The following is a 21,237-nucleotide window of genomic DNA, read 5'->3' as shown; positions in this document are numbered from 1 at the left end:
AGACCCAAGTGCATTGTGAGGGTCTGTTGGGAACGTCTAGTGGAGCCCTCTGTCAGTAGGGTATTCAACTCGCACCTCCGGGAGAGCTTCTCCCATGTCCCGGGGGAGGCTGGGGACATTGAGTCCGAGTGGACCATTTTCTCCGCCTCCATTGTTGATGCGGCTGCTCGGAGCTGTGGTCGCAAGGTCTCCGGTGCCTGTCGTGGCGGCAACCCCCGAACCCGGTGGTGGACACCGGAAGTAAGGGATGCCGTCAGACTGAAGAAGGAGGCCTATCAGGCCACTCTGGCTTGTAGGTCTCCGGAGGTCATCGACGGGTATCGGCAGGCCAAGCGAGCCGCGGCTCGTGCTGTCGCAGAGGCAAAAACCCGGGCCTGGGAGGAGTTCGGGGAGGCCATGGAGGAGGACTATCGGTCGGCACCAAAGAAATTCTGGCAAACCGTCCGGCGCCTCAGGAGGGGGAAGCAGTGTCTCACCAACACCCTTTACGGTGCGGGTGGAGGCCTGCTGACCTCGACTGGGGATGTCGTCGGACGGTGGAAGGAATACTTTGAGGATCTCCTTAATCCCTCAGTCACGTCTTCCGAAGAGGAAGTAGAGACCGGAGACTCGGAGGCTGGCTCATCCATCACCCAAGCTGAAGTCACTGAGGTTGTTCGCAAACTCCTCGGTGGCAGGGCTCCGGGTGGATGAGATCCGCCCTGAGTACCTAAAGTATCTGGATGTTGTAGGACTGTCTTGGTTGACACGTCTCTGCAACATCGCGTGGCGTTCGGGGACCGTGCCTCTGGACTGGCAGACCGGGGTGGTGGTCTCTCTGTTCAAGAAGGGGGACCGGAGGGTGTGTTCCAACTACAGAGGGATCACACTCCTCAGCCTCCCGGGTAAGGTCTATTCCAAGGTACTGGAGAGGAGAATCCGACCGATAGTCGAACCTCGGATTCAGGAGGAGCAGAGTGGTTTTCGTCCCGGTCGTGGAACACTGGACCAGCTCTATACCCTCCATCGGGTGCTCGAGGGTTCATGGGAGTTTGCCCAACCAGTCCACATGTGCTTTGTGGATCTGGAGAAGGCTTTCGACCGTGTCCCTCGGGGTGTCCTTTGGGGGGTGCTCCGGGAGTACGGGGTCCGGGGCCCTTTGCTCAGGGCTGTCCGGTCCCTGTATGACCGGAGCAGGAGCTGTGTTCGCATTGCCGGCAGTAAGTCAGACCTGTTCCCAGTGCATGTTGGACTCCGCCAGGGCTGCCCTTTGTCACCGGTTCTGTTCATAATTTTTATGGACAGAATTTCTAGGCGCAGTCAGGGGTCGGAGGGTGTCCGGTTTGGGGACCACAGGATCTCATCTCTGCTGTTTGCAGACGATGTTGTCCTGATGGCTCCATCAAACCCGGACCTGCAACATGCACTGGGACGGTTTGCAGCCGAGTGTGAAGCGGCTGGGATGAGAATCAGCACCTCCAAATCCGAGGCCATGGTTCTCGACCGGAAAAAGGTGGCTTGCCCTCTCCAGGTGGGTGGGGTGTCCTTGCCCCAAGTGGAGGAGTTCAAGTATCTCGGGGTCTTGTTCACGAGTGAGGGAAGGATGGACAAGAGATCGACGGGCGGATCGGTGCAGCGGCTGCAGTGATGCAGTCGCTGCATCGGACCGTTGTGGTGAAGAGGGAGCTAGAAAGGCAAAGCTCTCTATTTACCGGTCGGTCTACGTTCCTACCCTCACCTATGGTCATGAGCTTTGGGTAGTGACCGAAAGAACAAGATCGCGGATACAAGCGGTCGAAATGAGTTTCCCCCGCCGTGTGGCTGGGCGCTCCCTTAGAGATAAGATGAGGAGCTCGGCCACACGGGGGGAGCTCGGAGTAGAGCCGCTGCTCCTCCACGTCGAGAGGAGCCAGCTGAGGTGGCTCGGGCATCTGTTCCGGATGCCTCCTGGGCGCCTCCCTCGGGAGGTGTTTCAGGCATGTCCCCCCGGGAAGAGGCCCCGGGGAAGACCCAGGACACGCTGGAGAGACTATGTCTCTCGGCTGGCCTGGGAACGCCTCGGGATCCCCCCGGAGGAGTTAGAGGAAGTGTCTGGGGAGAGGGAGGTCTGGGAGTCCCTGCTCAGACTGCTGCCCCCGCGACCCGGCCCCGGATAAAGCGGCAGAAGATGGATGGATGGATGGATAAGATCCTCATTGACACATGTAGGGTTATAAAATGTCACACAGCCACTTAACATAACAATTTACGGCTTGTTATGCTGAAACTATGATGAGGCGAGACTTATCAGTTCTTAGTTTTGAATATAAAGTCAATTAACTTGATTATTTTACCTTTACTGACTATTTTAGATCAATGTTGTTGTTTACAATTAACAACATGTAAAATGAGTATCTACTTATGTAATAGTTCTGTACAAAGTACCTGAAAAAAGTATTTTAAGTCTTCTCAAAATATACTATTTAATTCCATCTTACCCCATGTTGGGAAACACTGATGTAGAGGGTTCACTACTATCTACTAACACTACTACACTACTAACTTCACACACTATCAAAGATATACTTATCTTTAATAGACAGTTACACTATCATAAAACACACCAACCACCCTCTCTCCAACCCTCGGCTGGCTCCTCAGGGACAATCGCACTGCACTTCCAGGGGCTCGTCTGGGACGATAATGGCAGAGGAAGAGGAGGGGAGGGGGCGGGCCAGGGGATCAAGGTGTCAGAAGGGAGGGTGGCTGGCAGCTTGCATGGTCGGTGGTTTAAATTTAACCGCACCGGGTTGACATGTCTCTCGCTCTCTCTCTCTCTCTCTCGCTCTCTCTCTCTCTCTCTTTCTCTCTCTCGCTCTCTCTTTCGCTCTCTCTCTCTCTCTCTCGCTCTCGCTCTCTTTCGCTCTCTCTCTCTCTCTCTCTCTCGCTCTCGCTCTCGCTCTCTCTCTCTCTCTCTCTCTCTCTCTCTCTCTCTCTCTCTCTCTCTCTCTCTCTCTCTCTCTCTCTCTCTCTCACACGCACAAGCTACTACCCACGGAGACGCAATCCCCGCACTCAATCCCACCACCTGGATAGCACAACCGGGGGACTGGGTGAGGACGGAGACAACAACCAGCCCTGATTCAAGACAACCACGAGGGACGCACAACTAGCAGGTTAAAGCAGTGCTTAAAGGATAAAACGGTACTGAAAGAGAAGGCACTGCCGCAGATATTGGTAAGTCATTCTGCCTGCCTGACCCATACAACCAATAGAATATAGTAATAAGCATTTTTCAAGGTTGTCTGTATTTCTACCGGCGAGACATCCGCATTTTAGAGCGCAATGCTAAAATCACTTACCCAGAATATGCGTTGTTGTTATTCAATGCTATACGGTTATAGAATAACGGTTTGTGTCAGTAAAGTCCTTAGTAGAATGCATTTCAAAATGGATTTAATCTGTGTGGTGGCAAAGCAATATGCTAATTACTTATATAGATTAAGGATTAAGAAAAGTGCATCCCCTGCCAATCTTGATGTAAAATAATAGGATTAAATTGATTTGTTACAAAAATCTGGTTATAGTAGGCTGTCGTCTTGGAAAGAGAGAGACTTGGTGTAGTTGGTGTGTTTAAGAGCAGTGTGCACTGGACATTGGGCAGTAGATGTGATGGTGTGGACTGGATGTCATGGGGGGATTTCCAAAGGCCAGTGTGTCCATGACAAGCCTGGGTATACATAAGTGACAGAGGGTCGGGTTACAGGCCAGCACCACCCACCTTAAAAACAAGCTCAAGAAAAGAAAGAGAGGAGAGCAGTTACTTTGGCAATGTCAGGGTTAATGTTGACAAGATTGTGTGTGTGTGTGTGTGTGTGTGTGTGCGTGTGCGTGTATATATATATATATATATATATATATATATATATATATACTAATGTTAACCTTTAACAGTGTCAATAAGAAGAAAACTGTTGGATCATTGGATTGATATAACGTTTTATTATATCACATTATTAATTCCCTCGGTGGTAGTAAGCTACTATTGTACCAAGTAACCAAGTACTAACTAGGCCCTGGCTTGTTTAGTTTCCGCGATCTTACAGGATCAGACATGCAGGTATGTCCACATTAGGGGGTCTTATCCTGTGTAAAAGCAGAGGTCCTGTAGTTTCTACCTCTACAAAAACATGTTCTAAAATACATTCAATTCTTAGATTAGTTTAGCTGTTGAGATTTCTGTGGTGGCGATGAAGTCAGACAATGTCTGTGGTGGCGAGGGAGTCAGACAATGTCTGTGGTGGCGAGGGACGATGTCCCAGGGTCCTCTGTCCTTAGACTCTCCTTCTCGGCCAGGAAAAACTACAAAAAAAACCTCTTTGGGAAAAAAACGTAGAAACCTGGAGGAGTTCCAGTGAAGGAGAGATCCGACTCTCACAGACGGACAGACGGACACGAGGGAGACTGGAGCTGGACCCACTCTTCAGGCAGAAGAGGGACCGTCTGAGTCGAGCTGGACCCACTCTTCAGGCAGATGAGGGACCGACTGAGGCGAACTGGACCCACTCTTCAGGCAGATGAGGGACCGACTGAGGCGAACTGGACCCACTCTTCAGGCAGATGAGGGACCGACTGAGGCGAACTGGACCCACTCTTCAGGCAGATGAGGGACCGACTGAGGCGAACTGGACCCACTCTTCAGGCAGATGAAGGACCGACTGAGACCGACTGAGATATATATATATATATATATATATATATATATATATATATATATATATATATATATGTACATAATCTAGCTCTAAGTGTTGCATTGTCCATTAGTTTGTGTGAGCTGATAGGTGTACACACAGGCACATTCCAGATGCAGTGAAGCTAAAGGACTTAGCTTGGGTCACGTGCCTTGTTTATCCTGATGATAGTGGTCTGAGGAGGGTGCCTTCTGCTATGGCTAATCTCTGCTAATGCTATCACCCAGCAACAGCTAACATGCAAGGTGCTTTTTTTTGTTCAGGTCTGTAAATAAGTGCTGTAAATAAACTGCGACTGTAAGTATGCTAGTCCCCCTAGTTTATATTGAGATATTGCTTTGTTTGGAATGTATCATAAAATAAATGTATCCATCTTTTTATGCTCAAAACAAAAGTACCTTGAAGTAAATACATCGTGTGTGCCCGCCTCTACACAAATCTGACCTGTTTGTCTTCATGGAGATAAAGAACTGGAACATTCTTGGCAACGCGATAACTCTCCATGGAGACCAGTAGATGGTAGACCATCCACCAGAAACAGATTAATAAAGTCATGAAATATAATTATGGTGATGGTTTCACGTGTGTAGATATCAATTCTGATATGTGTGGGGTGGCGGTGGCTTAGTGGTCAGTGTTTTCCCATCCACCAAAGGTCAGACGATTGACCCCTTATTTTACCTATTTTTATATTTGACAGTGACAGTGCAGTCATACATAGTCACAAGCATGCAGCTGATGTGATGAATAGAAAAGAGTGTAGAGCTAGTGATGTAATTCTTAACTTCTGTCCTTCGTTGGGATTTTTCCAACTCATATTTACAACATTGCCGTTTAACATTTTAGAAATCCCTACGTTGAAGCACTAAAACGTAGGGAACATAATTATTTGCAAGATTCTTTTCCCAGTTTGACACTTGCGGTGACGTTTATAATTGTTCTTCCTGGTTGAACGTGAGTAGCAGATGTGACAAAGGTAGATGCCATTCCACAATTGATGGTTGTTGTTGAATTCTGCCACTGTGAGTTGAGGATCTTATGGAGATAAAACATTGTAAATAAAATTGTGGCGTGATTGTTGCCCTCCAAAAAATCTGCCCCCCTGGAAAATCCAATTGGAGACCCCTGATCTAAACTGTCAGAGAAATATGTCAGTTGTTTATAAATTTGGATGGAATTTTGCTTATTGTTACCTGAGAGAGAGGTATTCTGTTTTAGAAGGCAGTGCTGCTTCTGTCATCTTTCTGTCAACTTTTGTTTTTATTTTTTCTGCACTGCTCCTTGACTGTTGTAAAACTGTGATAAAAATGTACCATGGATACAATCCCACCAAAATAGTAATCATTAGAAAATGGTAGGTACCTTTAACATGCAGTTTAAGCTCTGCATTTGAATTTGAGTTCAGTGGGGAGTGACTTCCACAGTTTACAGTTCTTAAAGAAAGATATTCCTTTATTGTCCACACATGGGGATATTTCGATGTTACAACGCAGTAGATACAGAGGGGAGGACAGATAACAAATAGCTAGCATAAGAATAATGTAAGTAAACACTCTTATTTACTCTTATTAGCGATGTATGTAGTGAAATGACTGCTTGTATTTCTAACTAACGTCTAATTATTATAAATGTCTTATCTACAAACGAAGACTTGTACATAAAGGATAAGTCAGTTTGTTGAAACTTGGCGCTGCTGTTGCTTTCAAACATCCAAGATTCCCACACAGGTTTATTTAGCGTGGTTTGAGGCTGTGTTGTCCTCAGAACGCATGTGCATACCTCTAAAACTGATTCTAATGAAAAGGGCCAGGAGAAAAGAAGAACCAAGCTTCCCGCGCAGTTTTGCACAGTGACTTGTAGAGCCCATTAAAAGAGTTCCAGCCAAGTTTCAGCAGCAGAAAACTGGCTTATTTGGATATATTTCGTACCAATTTAAATATAGTTGTTACACACTGTAATTTTAGATTTTATTGGTCAAACATTGCTTGCCTTGCTTGCCCAGACCGGACTCCATTGTTCATTGTAAATCTCAATATTGATTTAAAATGGCTCAGTAATAGAAACAGGTCAATTGTAGAAAAGGATTCAATTGTAGTCATCTGGACACTGTTTTGAAAATTAAGTTTTGACTTTCGTCCAAAAGTCATCCTCAATTTGGGACTAGTCTGCGTCTAGATTACTATTAAGATTAATCTATTAATTACTATACAATTTAATCAAATTAATAATTTTCTATAATGAATATTGCTGGACGAATGAAGGATTATACCGACTTGTTTCTGGTCCGCAGATTGAGAATGGGTTTCCACCAGAAGATAAACGCAGGCAAATCCGCAAGGATATTTTATCTAAATCGGATATAATTCACATGGAGTGCGCATTTCAGGAGTCTAAAACAGAACTTTGTCAAAGCAGGTCCCAGAGTACAAAGATCTCAAAACGCTGGTTTGGCGTCTCTGCTGTTATGCAATGTCCGCAACTTTTTTGTGAGGTTGCATCATTGTCCTGCCTCTACTTAACGACGCAGTTGCCAAGCACAGACAAAAACAATGACGGGGTACAGTGTTTGTGTACAACCCACGGGCAGTTTTCAGCGCATATGCATTGTCTTTGTGTTCCTTTTCAACAGCACCAACCAAGGAACCTGGCATATGTATTATAATGTTTTCAGGCATCTTGTGTCCACAAGTATGGATGCAACAAATTTAAAGAAAATGTTTTCAGAAAACATTTTAGACACTGTCCAGGGCTCAGATTAAAGGCGCAATGGACGATTTTTCGGCGATTTGAGAACGCAGGCGGAAATGCGCATGCGCACTCCCCCGTGCGGACTGATACAACACACACATGCGTTTGTTTATTAGCGCAACGGATCGCATCGCATCGCTCGTCTCCCATAGATTTCTGTCCACTTCTGCGTCAGCTCGAACTGTCTATCTCCGTCTTCATTTTGCCCCGTACACTGAGGGAACTATATTATGATAGATCCATGCGCTTAGGCACGCGGAAACGTGGGCACGAACCGCACGCGGCTGCAGGTGAACGATAGGTGCGTTTTATGATTGATACGTGGCAGGACAAATGATTTATCCACGCCACGAGGAAATATGATAAAAAATTTGCTGAAAAAAATCGGCCATACCACCTTTAAGGATTTTCACTTTGCAATTTGATAATTGCGTAGCAAAACACGAAAGTGACAAACAATAAATATTTTCCATTGATATAACACAATTATTTATTTAAAATGTATTTGTAAACATTCCATTCTTAACAAATACATTTTTAAACACTTTAAAAACTTGCAAATAAAATTAGTTGTTGAACAAATTAATCAACACAGACAGATGGCCTTATTTACAACTTTCTTACATATCATCATCAATCAGATGACTATTTGCAGGAGTATTAAGCTTCTGATGGAAAAATAAAGGTTGCTGTGGTGTCCATCATGGTGTATTTTATGTGTTATTCAAATTGTACAGCTCTATTTGACGTTCCATTCCATTTTTCGTTTTGCTATTTGATGACGGTTCCTAAATACTCTCGTCTCGGCTCCGGCTGCACATTTGATGACGGTCCCTAAGTACTCGTCTCGGCTCGAGCTGCACATTTGGAGCAGTGTAATTCGCTGCGCCCAAAATACGCATCCGATTGTTAAAAACGAGGTTTTGTCACTTGGCAGTGTAAAATATGAGTATTTTGGCTGTGAATGGTCTGCAAAGACTTTTGCGTTTCGGAGCTATTGACCTCGGAAGTCTGAATCTGACGCTAACTTTACCGCACGTGGCTCCTCCCACTTTTCAGACTCGATCCGAGACAGCAGCGGGACTTGTCATGTCCACACATCGTCCTACATGTGTCATGCCGTTCTTGACGAACGATTGACTAGTGATCAGTACTTTTAGGCGCTTTGGTTATACAATTGAGCACGCATTTTTGTATCGCAAAAGCTGCGATACAAAAACACTTTTTTCTGACGAACGCATCGCATTTGAGAGAAATTGCGTCTCATTTTGCGATGCGATACCGCTTATTCTGAACCCTGCACTGTCACTATTTTGTTTCCTTGTGGATGTGGCCTCAGTTGCAGGACAATGCAGGATGAATCAAACATGCAATCAATCCAAATACAACAGCATATTGTCATGTAAACACAAGCTATTAAACAAGTTAATGAAGTGACAGTCCACAGTGGGGTCAGCAGGGACACACGGCCAGTGTCTATGATGACAAGACTTGTTGCAGCTTGTGGGGGATCTAGTTTCTCTCCCTGAATACCAAATGCTGGCAGCTCTGGGAAAAGAGGACTATATATACCAGAGAAACCCACTCACATGTGCGCCCACACACACCCAACACACACACACACACACACACAGAAAATAGATTGTGTAAGAGTAGACACAGAAAGACAGGAGGCCAGGTGCTTTGGTAGAGCTCAAAAGTATGTCTGCGCAAATCATATAATTTTAATGGAGCTGAACATTCAGTTCTTTCTAATGGTCAATGAGTTGTTCACCTTCTTATCTCTGCCCACTGTTCAGTACTTACTTAAGTTGAAAGTAAATTATGAAATATATGTATAATTCCAAAGGTTCAAAAATGTTGTGTAGCCATTGTTCAATAATTAATATGCATAAATAAACATCTGCTGATTGCTACAGTGAAATGTCACTATAAAGAGCCGCAACAGAGATTCAGTTCTGCAGTTTTGAAGAAGTCAATAGATTTATATAATTATTAGTTTAATATCAATATTCCGTTTTACAATGAACAAAATGTAAAATAATTATATATGTATCATCACTTCGACAGAATTCTGACCTGTTCTCCTGCTCAGTAATGTCACATGAGCCATTCCTTACGTTTAAACTCTGTTTTATTGCTGCCACCTCACTGGAGCCTATAGTTGTTCTCCCAGGTGCGTCTCCATGGAAATGGTGTCTAAATGATTGACATGTGTAATCTATGCAGCGCTGCTGTATAGAGCTCTGGCAGTCGGTCACAGAGTAGAGCAGTGGAGGAGATCATAGCTGCACTTGTGAAGACATTTTTGAAATTGAATCTGATTAAATACAGCTCTCAGCCTGATTTGAGATGCAGTTTTAAAAAACACAATGCAGTGATGGATTTAGTGTGTAAAACGTATATTTACTCAGTATCTATATACAATATAATTTTTATTTTATGAGTAGATTTGAGTTTGCATTGATTGAGGAAAAGTAGCGTCACTAGCGAGTGTCGATCATTGCCTTCTCCTATAACACAATATAGAAGTGGAACCATTTGTTCCGTCAAACAAACTATTCCACATTCTCTGTGAAACAGTGGAATAATCAAACTTGTCAGTAAGTACCCCCGTGTTAACCATTTTATGACATGCAACACCACATGCTGAGGAAATGTGTGTATATAGGTCGTTGTAATCCCTCATTTGTCCAGGAGTGATCAATTTTAGAACAAGATTCAGATGTATTTATCTGGACACTGTTTGAGAAACATGACTCCAACTGAATCTTTTTCTACAATATGTAAATATGTAATTGCACACTTCCATGAATAATCACTACTACTTCCCAAGACAAATTGAGTTTGCAATGTATTGTGATATGTATTTTACGAAATTTAAACAGATTGGTCATGTATAATACATGTTATATAAATACTTGTTGAATGATATGTGTGGTAGTGTGTGAGTGTAATGGGGTCAGAGTGGACACTGTGAAATGATCTTGTTGTTGAATGGGCTTTGTTTGCACTATATTATTTACTCCAGCATAACATATGTTTTTTTAACAAGCTTAATGTCTCTGTAAATTGTCCCTTCAAATAAAAAATACAAATAAAAAAAAACTGATCATAAGGGAATTTGGATACAAAGTCTACAAAATACCATGCGGAGGTTAATTCTAGTACCAAGGTTTGTGTGCAACTCTCTAGAGATCAGGAATGTGCGGCATCTTGGACAGGTGGGTAGTTAGAAAATAGTCAAACAAGCACATTTATAAAGCATTTGACTCAAAAGCAGTTACTTTAATGTTATGCATTGTGTTTGTGATTGTGGAAACATTTTCCAGTGCTCTTTACAAAATGCATAACTCACATTTATGTATTTGATCTTTGTAAATGCATCTTCTCTGGTTGTGACTTAGCGCCTCGGTCTCTGAAAAAAATGTGGACAGGTCCGGCTGAGTCCACATTCCTCCGGGAGGTTCCAGGCTTTCCATGATGCAGCAGAAGCCTCAGGTCACACGCCTCTATGGCATCTTGGCCCAAAGCTCCAGTGCAGCGGTGGCTTAACTGATTTACATTATATTGCTTTATCTCTGCAAGGACAGTGTTACTGTCTGACATGCATTATTTAAGCTCCTTAGATCAGTTTTCTCACAGTAGCATTGCTATTTGCTGTGTGTATGTATATATAATAATGTGCATGTTTGGAAATTGCCTAAGGAAGTTGTTATGAAATGTGAAATAGCCAGAACAATACACTCTCTCCTGCTGTTTGGATCTAGCTTAAATAACAGCTAGCGTCAAAGTTGCTAAGATCAAGTGAACGTCTGTGGACTGTAAAAACACAGAGGAGCTTCTCGCACTGACATTATTTATATTTGAAAAATGACATTCTTCTGAGTGGCACAATTTGCATATATATGTAAATATAAAAGGTGTTTCTTTACTTTTGTCCCTAGAGTACATGCGGCCCGGGGGCCATATCCGGCCCCCCAGACGTTTTAATCCGGTCCGCCGAATATTTCTAGTTTATGTTTATTGATTACCAATAGATGTATAGCGTTTTCGTTGCTAGAACTACAAGCCCCACAATTCTCCGGCCCCTCCCCCGCGCTGCTGTGTGTGCTGACCATGGATCTATTATATTATCTGGATAGGGTACAGCTAGCTGCAACATGTCGCAAACGGCCCCAGTGGGCAGTCCATCGGTACTGCAGCCAAATAAATTGTGCAACCCAGAAAGATTTTTTTCCATAGTGCACAATGTAACGAAAAACTGCTCGTGTTCGTCTGACAGGGCACCTACAGCTTGCAGAAATGTCAGATATTGCGGCATTTAAATATTTTTTTTTCCGGGTCATTCACTTTTTCTCTGTTTGAAATTCTTTTAAGCTGTTAGCTTCGGTGAGGCTCTAGTGTGCTGCTCTAGCTCAGCTCGTGCGCAATCAGCGCGTGTAGGTGCCGTGAACAAGCTGCAGGCGTGAAACTATGAATCCATAGATTTAATAACAGAACAGATCAAACTAATGACCACGGATCATGGATCTGAAGGCCGTGGATCTACTACTCAGAGTGCTGACATGTTTATCCCTGAAAAACAAAAATACTTAAGAAATGCTACAGAAGGAAAAGCAAGGGAATGGAATGTAGGTATAAAATAATAATAATAGTGTCTTCAGCGTTGTCACCTGTGTTACCAATCCAAGTAGCCTAAATACTTTTGATGACTTTCAGCATGTTTTGCAAATATTGACTGATAGAGCCAAAGCAATAGATTTGGATAAATACATATACAAAATGTGCAGTTTTGCACTAATGTATACAATGTAATAATCAAATTGACGTATGAAAACAAAATTGCAAATGTTCTGATGTATTGTAAATGCTGTAAAAGTAAAGAAGCAGCACAACTGCATTAGGCCAGACCATGAGCTAGACTTTAAAGTAAACCCGATATTTTAATAGATCCATGAGTGAACCGGCTTGATTTTATGATTACGCAATGACAGCGGGCTCACTCCTCGCCCCGTGCGAACCATGGAGTTAATAAAATAATGCCTTTTATCAGGTCATTCACTTTTTTCCGGTTCAAAATCCTTCAGTTTTCGTAAAACCAGTTTTTTTATATTTCGCTTTATCTTGTTTATCCTCTTTTCTACTCTGCTTGAGTGTCCTAGGAGAGCATTTTATTATTCAATTAACACAACATTAATAGTTTTTCACAGATGCATAATTTACCACAAGTTGTACTTTTTTTCAAACACTAATGCCCTTTTGTGTCTAGACAACTGTATTTTTTAGTCCCTTGAAGTAGAAACATTAATTCATGTCCTGCTGCTGTGTTGTAGTCACATCTTCCACATTGCAGTGTTGTAGTCACACGTTCCACACTGCTGTGTTGTAGTCACACTATGCTGCTGTGTTGTTGTCACACTTTCTCTGTTGCTGTGTTTTAGTCACACTTTCCCCACTGCTCTGTTGTATTCCTATAGAGAGCACTCACCGACGTCATAAAACCACGTGATACGCATACGTTGCCGCCCCCTTGTCATACGTTGCTGCCCCTTGGCCGTCACTTGTTGCGTTCCTTTGCACTGATAGAGTGCGGAAAATGATCTCAAACGTACATTATGGAGCCCCCAGAGCTTTCAGAGTCCACAAACTCCTTGAACGAGCTACACAGAGGTCAATATTTAGAAAAGCTGCAATCAATCAACTCAGATCCATATTTTATGCCTAAATCACGACTCTACCAGATATCTCCAAGCCCACTGGTCCCATGGTTCACAAGTCACAATTTTGATCAAACGCTCTACGGCTGAATAAAACTGATGTTATTCTACAGCGTTTATGCTCCGGAGCTCCAGCGCAGGCACGCGGTGCGTGAGGCTGCATGCCCGGGGTTCGGTCACCTGCCCCGGGCTGAACAGCTGTCAGCTCCCTGTGCTGCGAGCGGCTCCGTCCGCGCCCGAGTGAGTGACAACCGATAAAACTTCAGATTAACTTCAGATCTACTTTGAGCCTAAATAAAACTGAAGTTAATTCTACAGCGTGCGCAGAACAGATATATGTATAGATCTCTATATATATCTATAGATCTATATATATATATATGAAAAGTCTATGTCCATCGCGCTCTTATTTCCGGGTTTCTTGGTATCGGATAGAACTTTATCTTCTTTATTTTCCCGGTTGCTGCATCAACTGCCACATAAACCTTCACCATTGTGATAATAGTAAAGAGTGCGACAGCATTAATGAAGTTTTGGGCCTCTTTGAACCGTGTTTCGTCGTAAATCGAAGCAGACAGACTGCGGTATAGAATGGGCTTGTACAGGGGGACACGCACTGATGACGGCCAAGAGCCTGGAGGAGCCTGGGGGAGCGTGGGGGGCGGCTGTGTGACGTCACGTGAGTGCTCTCTATAGCGCGGTGTTCTGCTTGTGAAATTCTTTTCATATGTGACATGATTGGTTAACGCTGCACACATACTTTTTATTGCACTTTTTATTGCACTACATTTTATTTTATGTACATATCATGTCTATTTTTAACTTTTCTTGCCTATTTTTAATACCCGGTAGTTATTTAAGCCCCCATTGTTAGGGCCTGTCTGTTTACTGTCGTCATAGAAATGCACTCCACATTACCAATGAGATGACAGAGCTTAACATAGCATACCTCTCCCATGGACTGAATGAAACACTCAATTATAGAGCTATTTTCTGCTGACCCAGCGGCATTTTGGGCTTGCGCTCCTTTCAGTGGACATGTGTGTGGACAGTGGGACGTCCCGTGTCTGAAGGAGGACAAGGCAGCAGTGGTGAGAAATGTCACACTTCTCTGACAATAACTTAACAGTTAATTTTAGCGCCTCAGTCAGGAAAATTCTGGGCAGCAAGGGGACATGCAGTTGAGTTTCTGTACATGGTTTTGATTGGATTTATTTGAAAGGACAAAATTAAATGGAATCTTTCTTTTTTCACATGGTCCCCTCATCAAAAACATAGCTGGAGTTGTATTTTCATTCACTCTAGTTTCATTAATACGGTTTACGAGCTCATCTTCTCTGCTCTTTCTCTGAGCCTCACAAAAAGAGATTCCAAATTTTCCAAAGTTAGTGATTTAGTTAGTGTCAAAGCAAGAGATCCGGAGGTCTTTTGTGCTGTTTTTAAAACAGCACAAAAGCAAGATACTCCTTATTTGTTATTTGTTTATTACTATGAATCATAACATTTATTTAAAAAAAAAAGAAAAGTGAATATGCTTTTAAAAATGGTAAACGGAATGTAAAAAAATATTAACCGATTACTCGAAGAAAATAATTGATAAATTGTTAATTTTCTTATTTGAAGGATTTTTTTAAATGGGGAAATGAGAGAGCAGGGAGGACATGCAGCAAATAGTCACTCAGACTCAGACGCAGTCAGCTGCTCTGAGTCCTGCCGCCTTAACCTCTCGACCACTGGGCAGCATCAGAAGTGAATGAATGCCATAAGTAATTTGTGTCATGAATGAGGCCCTCTGAACTTTGTATTCATTTTTGTTTCATGTGGATATTGGACGGGGATTACAGATGTACGAACCAACAATCAGGTCACCAAATCTGAATTTTGACAGTTAAGAAGCAAATTCTGCGTTACACTGAAAAGACTAAATCAATTAAAACATAGCAATATATATATATCAACTGCATGTCCCATTGGTGAAAATGACTTAATTATGGGACAGTTGTAGTCTCATAGACAGTGTGAACATGAAATTCTAATGCATTTTGTTATGCTACTTAATCAAAAGATGGTTTGAAAGAAGAGTTAATGAGGCAATTTTTGTTAAAAAAGAAAGACCATCATTAAATAGGAATAAGTGGTGATTTTGTGTGGGATCGGACTGAGACTTAGCTGCACACAGACCAGAACAGCAGAGGTGGTAGCATTTAGTTACATTTACTTTTTCAAGAAATTGTACATGTTGATGTTCTGATTTAAAACAAACAGTGTCAAAACCAATTTGAAAAACCCTCTGCGCCCTGTCGGGGCCAAACTCAGGACCCTTAGAATTGATGTCTCATGCTCTACCACCTAAGCTAGGCAGACTTCATGAAATTAATTCAGTCTTGGGTATCAACCAATAATAATAATAATAATAATAATAACTTTTATTTATATAGCGCTTTTCAGTGACCCAAAGACGCTGAACATATATAAAAAAAGGGGGGGGGGTATTTACAGACAGGGGGGGACAACACGTACAATACACATTAATATACAGATAAAATGAACAAGACAGAAGAAGTAGAGAGAAAAAGATGGGGATGTAACAGGGGGTAGAAGAGTAGGCAATGGGGTAGAGGAGGCTAGGGGTAGGGGAGGTCATAGGCTTGGGTGAAGAGGTATGTTTTTAGGCAGGATTTGAATGTTGTGAGTGAGGGAGAGTGGCGGACAGGTTGGGGGAGGGAGTTCCAGAGTCGGGGTGCTGTTCGGGAGAATGCTCTGTCGCCAAAAGTTTTGAGTCGGGATGTTGGTGCAGTCAGGGTGAGAGAGGAGGAGGATCGGAGAGCTCGGGTGGGGCGGTGGGGGATGAGGAGGTCAGACAGGTAGGGGGGGGCAAGGTGGTGAAGAGCTTTGAAGGTGAGGAGGAGTATTTTAAAGTTTATGCGCTGCTTGATGGGGAGCCAGAGAGAACGGAGAACGGGAGTGATGTGTTCACGGGACCGGGTGTGGGTAAGGAGGCGGGCAGCGGAGTTTTGGACCATTTGGAGTCTATGGAGGGAATGGGAGGAGATGCCAGTGAGGAGGGAGTTGCAGTAGTCAAGGCGGGAGGAGATGAAGGCATGGATGAGGGATTCAGCAGCGGGGAGGGTGAGGCAGTGTCAGATTTTATAGTAGTTTATTCAATAGTCTCTTACTTAATGACTGATACATTATTTGACCATTTTTGAGGAGAGTGACCCTCCGCTCTGCACACATTTAAAACGTTGAAAAGAACGAGATGATTTAATGAAACCATTGCGGGATTCGTACCAGGATCCACTGTATACTAACCCAATGCTCTACCTGTCAAGCCAAACTTAAAAAATATATATTTTTGATCTTAAAAACTGGATCCGCCACTGATTGTATAAATGAGGGACTGGTGGTGGTCAGAGCCAGTGATGGCACAGACTTGCATCCTCACTTCTGTCAGTCTGCCCCAGGACACCACCCAATGTGGAGTAATTGAATAATGCACAACACGGTAAAGACTGGTGCATTTTTGTATTATTTGGGGTCTACAGATAACACAGTGTTACAAATGAATGAACTTGCGGCATCAGTTACCCGTGAAACTGCCTGTCTTTAGAGACAATTTATTATTTTGTTGCTGTAAATTATTGGAACTTAAATCAAAACTCAAACTGTACTTTCAAACCAGTTACCAATTAAGCAATGTGTATATTTGGGATTATTAATATAATTTATTTTGGTTTGCTGTAAATACTTTTATTTATTACTCACTACAATATATGGTACCATCACCAACTAAAATCCATAGCTTGAATAAGCATTTATCAGAATGACAATATATGTAATAAAACAATAATACACATGTGCCACAGTGATGGTAGACCACAAATAAATGTTGAAAATGGCAAAAATTCTCTGGATTTGGTCTGGCTCTACTTTGGACTCAGTCTTGTCTCTCTCTTCTTGATCTGGTCTCGGACTTGGTTTCCTGTGGTCATGGAGAAATCTGGCTTTTTTCCAGACTGAACACGTAGTCACCAAACATCCAAACTCTGAATATTGAATCAGAGATTCAAAGCAGCCAGCATACATTATTCTGGCTTTTTAAATTATGTTAAAACCTTGCTTTGATACTTACAACAAATTTCACCAGCAGAGGGAGCACACATTCCACCTACTGTTACAAAGGAGTGAAGCCATTTGATTCAAATTTGACATAAGCGCTTATTCAAGTTGAATAGCTGCTTAATGGAGGCCATTTGTTCATTGCAATGTTAGGAACACTACTGGATTACTACCTGATGACATCATGAGGTGGAAGAGAATGTTTTGAGCTCTGGAGAAAAGCTTAGACTTATGAGTAAAATTCAAGTTTGTATTATGACCCTTTTAATTCTCTTTACATAGGCTGTTACGTTGTTAAACTCAAGTACATTTACTTTAAACAGTACTTTTCAGAGTACTCTTGATATCCCATCCTCCTTGAGTGACATAAGCCACGTGTCGACTGGCCCCGTTGCCCAGGACCAGTTCTCCTTAGAGCGCTTTGGAACTGTTCTGTTCATGAGCAGAAAGTATCTCCATGCTCGGGGCGATTAGCTGCATTCATGTGAACTCTGAAACTTGGAAAGTCCGACCTCCGACTCAGAAAATGGGACATTTAAACAATTATTCAATTTAATACTAGGGAGTGTCTACAGAGCCGCGGCGCGGGGCCAAAACTGCCATGTTATTTTGTGCCGCGGCTCCTGAAACTGCTGGGCCATTTGACCGCGCCGCGGCTCTGCAGCCACGGCCTTAATATTATGGTTAATGAAGAATAGTAAGCAACACAACTTAGCAAAAACGTATTTATCAGCAGTTTGCCATGAAGAAAAATCCTCTCATATAATCCTCCTGTCATAACAATGTTTTCCAAATGAAACAGCATAGACAATCAAGGTAAAGTTATGCAGTTATTATGTAGTTCCTGGGAGTAGATAAGATAAGATAAGATATTCCTTTATTGTCCCACATGGGGAAATTTCATTGGTGCAATACAGGTAGATACAGAGGTAGATACAGAAGAACAGATCACTTATAGGAAGTCTGAAAAACACTTTCAGTAGAAGATCTCCTATAAATAAATAAAAACTCCCATAGACAAATAAATAAATAAATACCATTGCATGTGATCCCGACAGTAATTGCACATGAATATGTGTCACGACAGCACATAGATTGCACATGAATTTCACAGTAATTGCACAGTAATTGCACATGAATTCCAACAGCAATTGCACATACGACAGAATTGCACATCAGTATTAGGTTAGGTCAGTATTGCGACGGGATAACGTGACGATCTCCGGGTAAGACGACTGTTCTCCGCAGTTTCATCAGTTCTTCCTTTGTGTAAACGCGGTACGGCGCCGGGCGGGGCCAGAGCCGGGGGGCGGGGCCGGAGCCAAGACACATCGCCACGACACGACGAAAACACTCAATCCAGCCGAATAAAGTCAAAACAAGTTAATTTAAAGCGATTCCAGTGCGTGTCCCGATCGTTCGTGAAGTTCCTCTTTCATATAAACGTGTATATAAACGTGTACCGACGACACGCCGTACTTTAGCGCGGCCGGAGGGCGCGGGGGAGGGGCTGGTGGGCTCGCTCGGAGCTAGCTCACGTCACAACAACACAACGAACGCAACGAAAAACGCTCAAATCCAGTCGAAAAAAGTCAAAAACAGTTGAATTAAAAAACTATTCCAGCGCGTGTCCCTATCGTACAGTAAAATAGAAAAAATATACTAACTATATTTACAAAATATAGGAGATAAAGCACAATAAGTGTGAGAAAGAAGAGAGAGCGTTTACACCGGGCTGCCAGCTGTACCAGCGCCTTATGAGTAGGATCTCTCCACTGTGGTTCTCCCCAAAGTTTCTCTTTTTACTGCAGGGTTCTGTATTTTTTCCTTGCCTAGATGGAGGGTCTAAGGCAGGGGTGGGCAATTATTTTCCTCCGAGGGCGATATTCAAATCCAGGCAAGTAGCGGAGGGCCGGCCCGCGATCATTGGTGTGAAAAAAGAAAAATCCCAAAAATTAAATATCAAATAAAATATAACTTTTCTGTCAAATATAGGCTATTGAATCTATTATTTAATTCACTTCACGTCATATGTATAAAGGATACACGTGCAGACAGATGCCTGAGGGCAAAAAAGGGAGAAAAAATATATATATATTTTTTAATATTACTTGGACAAGCTTGGCGGGCCGGATTGAAAGGCCCGCGGGCCGTAGTTTGCCCACCCCTGGTCTAAGGACAGGGGATGCTGGGACATGTATCTATTTGCTAATTTCCTGTGAACATTGTTTAATCTGTGTTTCTATTTCACGGTCGCCCTTCAAGGCAACTAATATTGTGATTTTGGGCATTAAAAAAAATATTGAATTGAGTCGTTTTCACATAATGCAGCATGACTCTGCTCTTCAACGTGAGCAACTGACAACACCCAAATGTAAGTAATGTTTTCTTTATAAGAATATATATACATAATACATAATGTACCTGAATTATACTTTTATTTTTTTCATTTGGGCAACTCTTTTTCAAAATGTAAAAACATAACGAGAAATCCAATAAATAAATAAAAAATACTGCACATTACCCATCTAGTCCATAGCCAGTCAAAAAGGTATTTTTTCACATAAAGCAAGAATGTAATTTTAACCCCTTTAAGCTACGTCCAACTTAAAACTGAAAGTTAAGTCCAATTTATAGTTACGGCCAGTGCACCAGCATGACCAGGGGTAACTTTTTAGCCCAGTATGGGGCAGGCATAAGTCTAGCTACATGAGAGAAGAGCAACAGCGAGCGATAGACAGCGGAGGTTGTTTCTTCATCAGTAACGCCTGATGGTCCGATATTACTGTGATCTCCAAACACTGCTCTCCTTCTTTGTAATATATTTTCATTAACTGCAAACCATTCTATTCTTCATCTGAGTTTTCCTGGCAGCTGTTTACATTCCACCGAGCGCAAACATATAGGAGGCACAATGCACATTTGCGGTCCAAATTATGAGTGTGGAGCGGATCTTCTCAGACCTCTTGTTTGTTATCCTGGGGGTTTTAACAAGGGAAATCTGAGCCACGGACGGTTACCAAAGTACAGACAGTTTATCAAATTCCCGACCAGAGAGCAGAACACGTTACTCATCTCTCAGTAACGCTACTGTGGGCATTTCAGAAGCTTGGCTGGAAGTCATTGTGTTTTCAGTGGCCTCTACAAGCCACTGAGCGGTACTGTTGGAACTGGGAAGCTTTATTCCCCTTCCTCCACAGCTTCGCAGTCTATCTACCTTATTCATGGGCCCTAACATAGGCTTTTAGATACAGAGCGGAAAGCAGCTCTTTTAGAGGTTTGCACATGCGCCCTGAGGACCACTCAGGTTTAAACCATGCTGAATACACCTGTATGAAAACCAGATAAGTCAACAGATTGTTATCCTGTGCTCAAACTGTGCATGTGCAGTAAGAAGACAGCAAGCACAGAACTTTCAACAAGTGACTTACAAAGAAATAATAGCTTTGTTTGTAGCTACGGCTATGTGTTTCTAACTATTGTCAAGTTAGTTCAAAATGCAGGCAGTAATATAATGACATAGTGAGCTAGTTTGCGTGCAATGGAGGATCCCGGGCTGAGAAGTAAAATGAGAGGATGACAGCACTTGGCATTAGCGGAAGAGCGTTTGTCTGACACAACACTATTTTATGAAACAACAACAGCAACAAGGGACATTTTATGAAGAGTTAGTGAATTGGTGGCTGTTTTTGACCAACTCCACTTCTGGGAAATACAAGACATTTCTTCAGGAAAAACGTGGTTTGAGTTGGGAGTGGCTGTTGTAACGCATAGATGTTTTTAAGGTTACGTTTCTGGCAAGTGAGGTATGATTATAAGTGCATCTGTCTAACAGTATGCTGTTATTGTGAGTATCTCATCATAAATGTTGTTTTGCGTACTTAGCCATAGTAGTATAGTATATAGTATAATATATATTAAAATTATTTAAATAATGG

The 21,237-nt window shown here is 42.6% G+C and overlaps 1 protein-coding gene across 1 annotated transcript in view; it reads left to right on the top strand.

The window, feature by feature from the left end:
* Positions 1 to 3,043: 3,043 nt before the first annotated feature.
* The window catches only part of filip1l (filamin A interacting protein 1-like), an 86,946-nt gene continuing 68,752 nt past the window's right edge, over positions 3,044 to 21,237 (top strand). Inside the window, exon 1 of the mRNA XM_072446914.1 lies at positions 3,044 to 3,195. The gene's annotated coding sequence lies outside the window, so the exon portion shown is untranslated. The remainder of the gene's footprint in view (positions 3,196 to 21,237) is intronic.

Source organism: Eucyclogobius newberryi, unplaced genomic scaffold (genome assembly GCF_026437365.1).
Source record: "Eucyclogobius newberryi isolate DKJ021-1_F unplaced genomic scaffold, fEucNew1.0.hap1 SCAF_1, whole genome shotgun sequence".
NCBI classification, from domain to species: Eukaryota; Metazoa; Chordata; class Actinopteri; order Gobiiformes; family Gobiidae; genus Eucyclogobius; species Eucyclogobius newberryi.
This window is presented reverse-complemented; position numbering and strand designations above follow the sequence as displayed.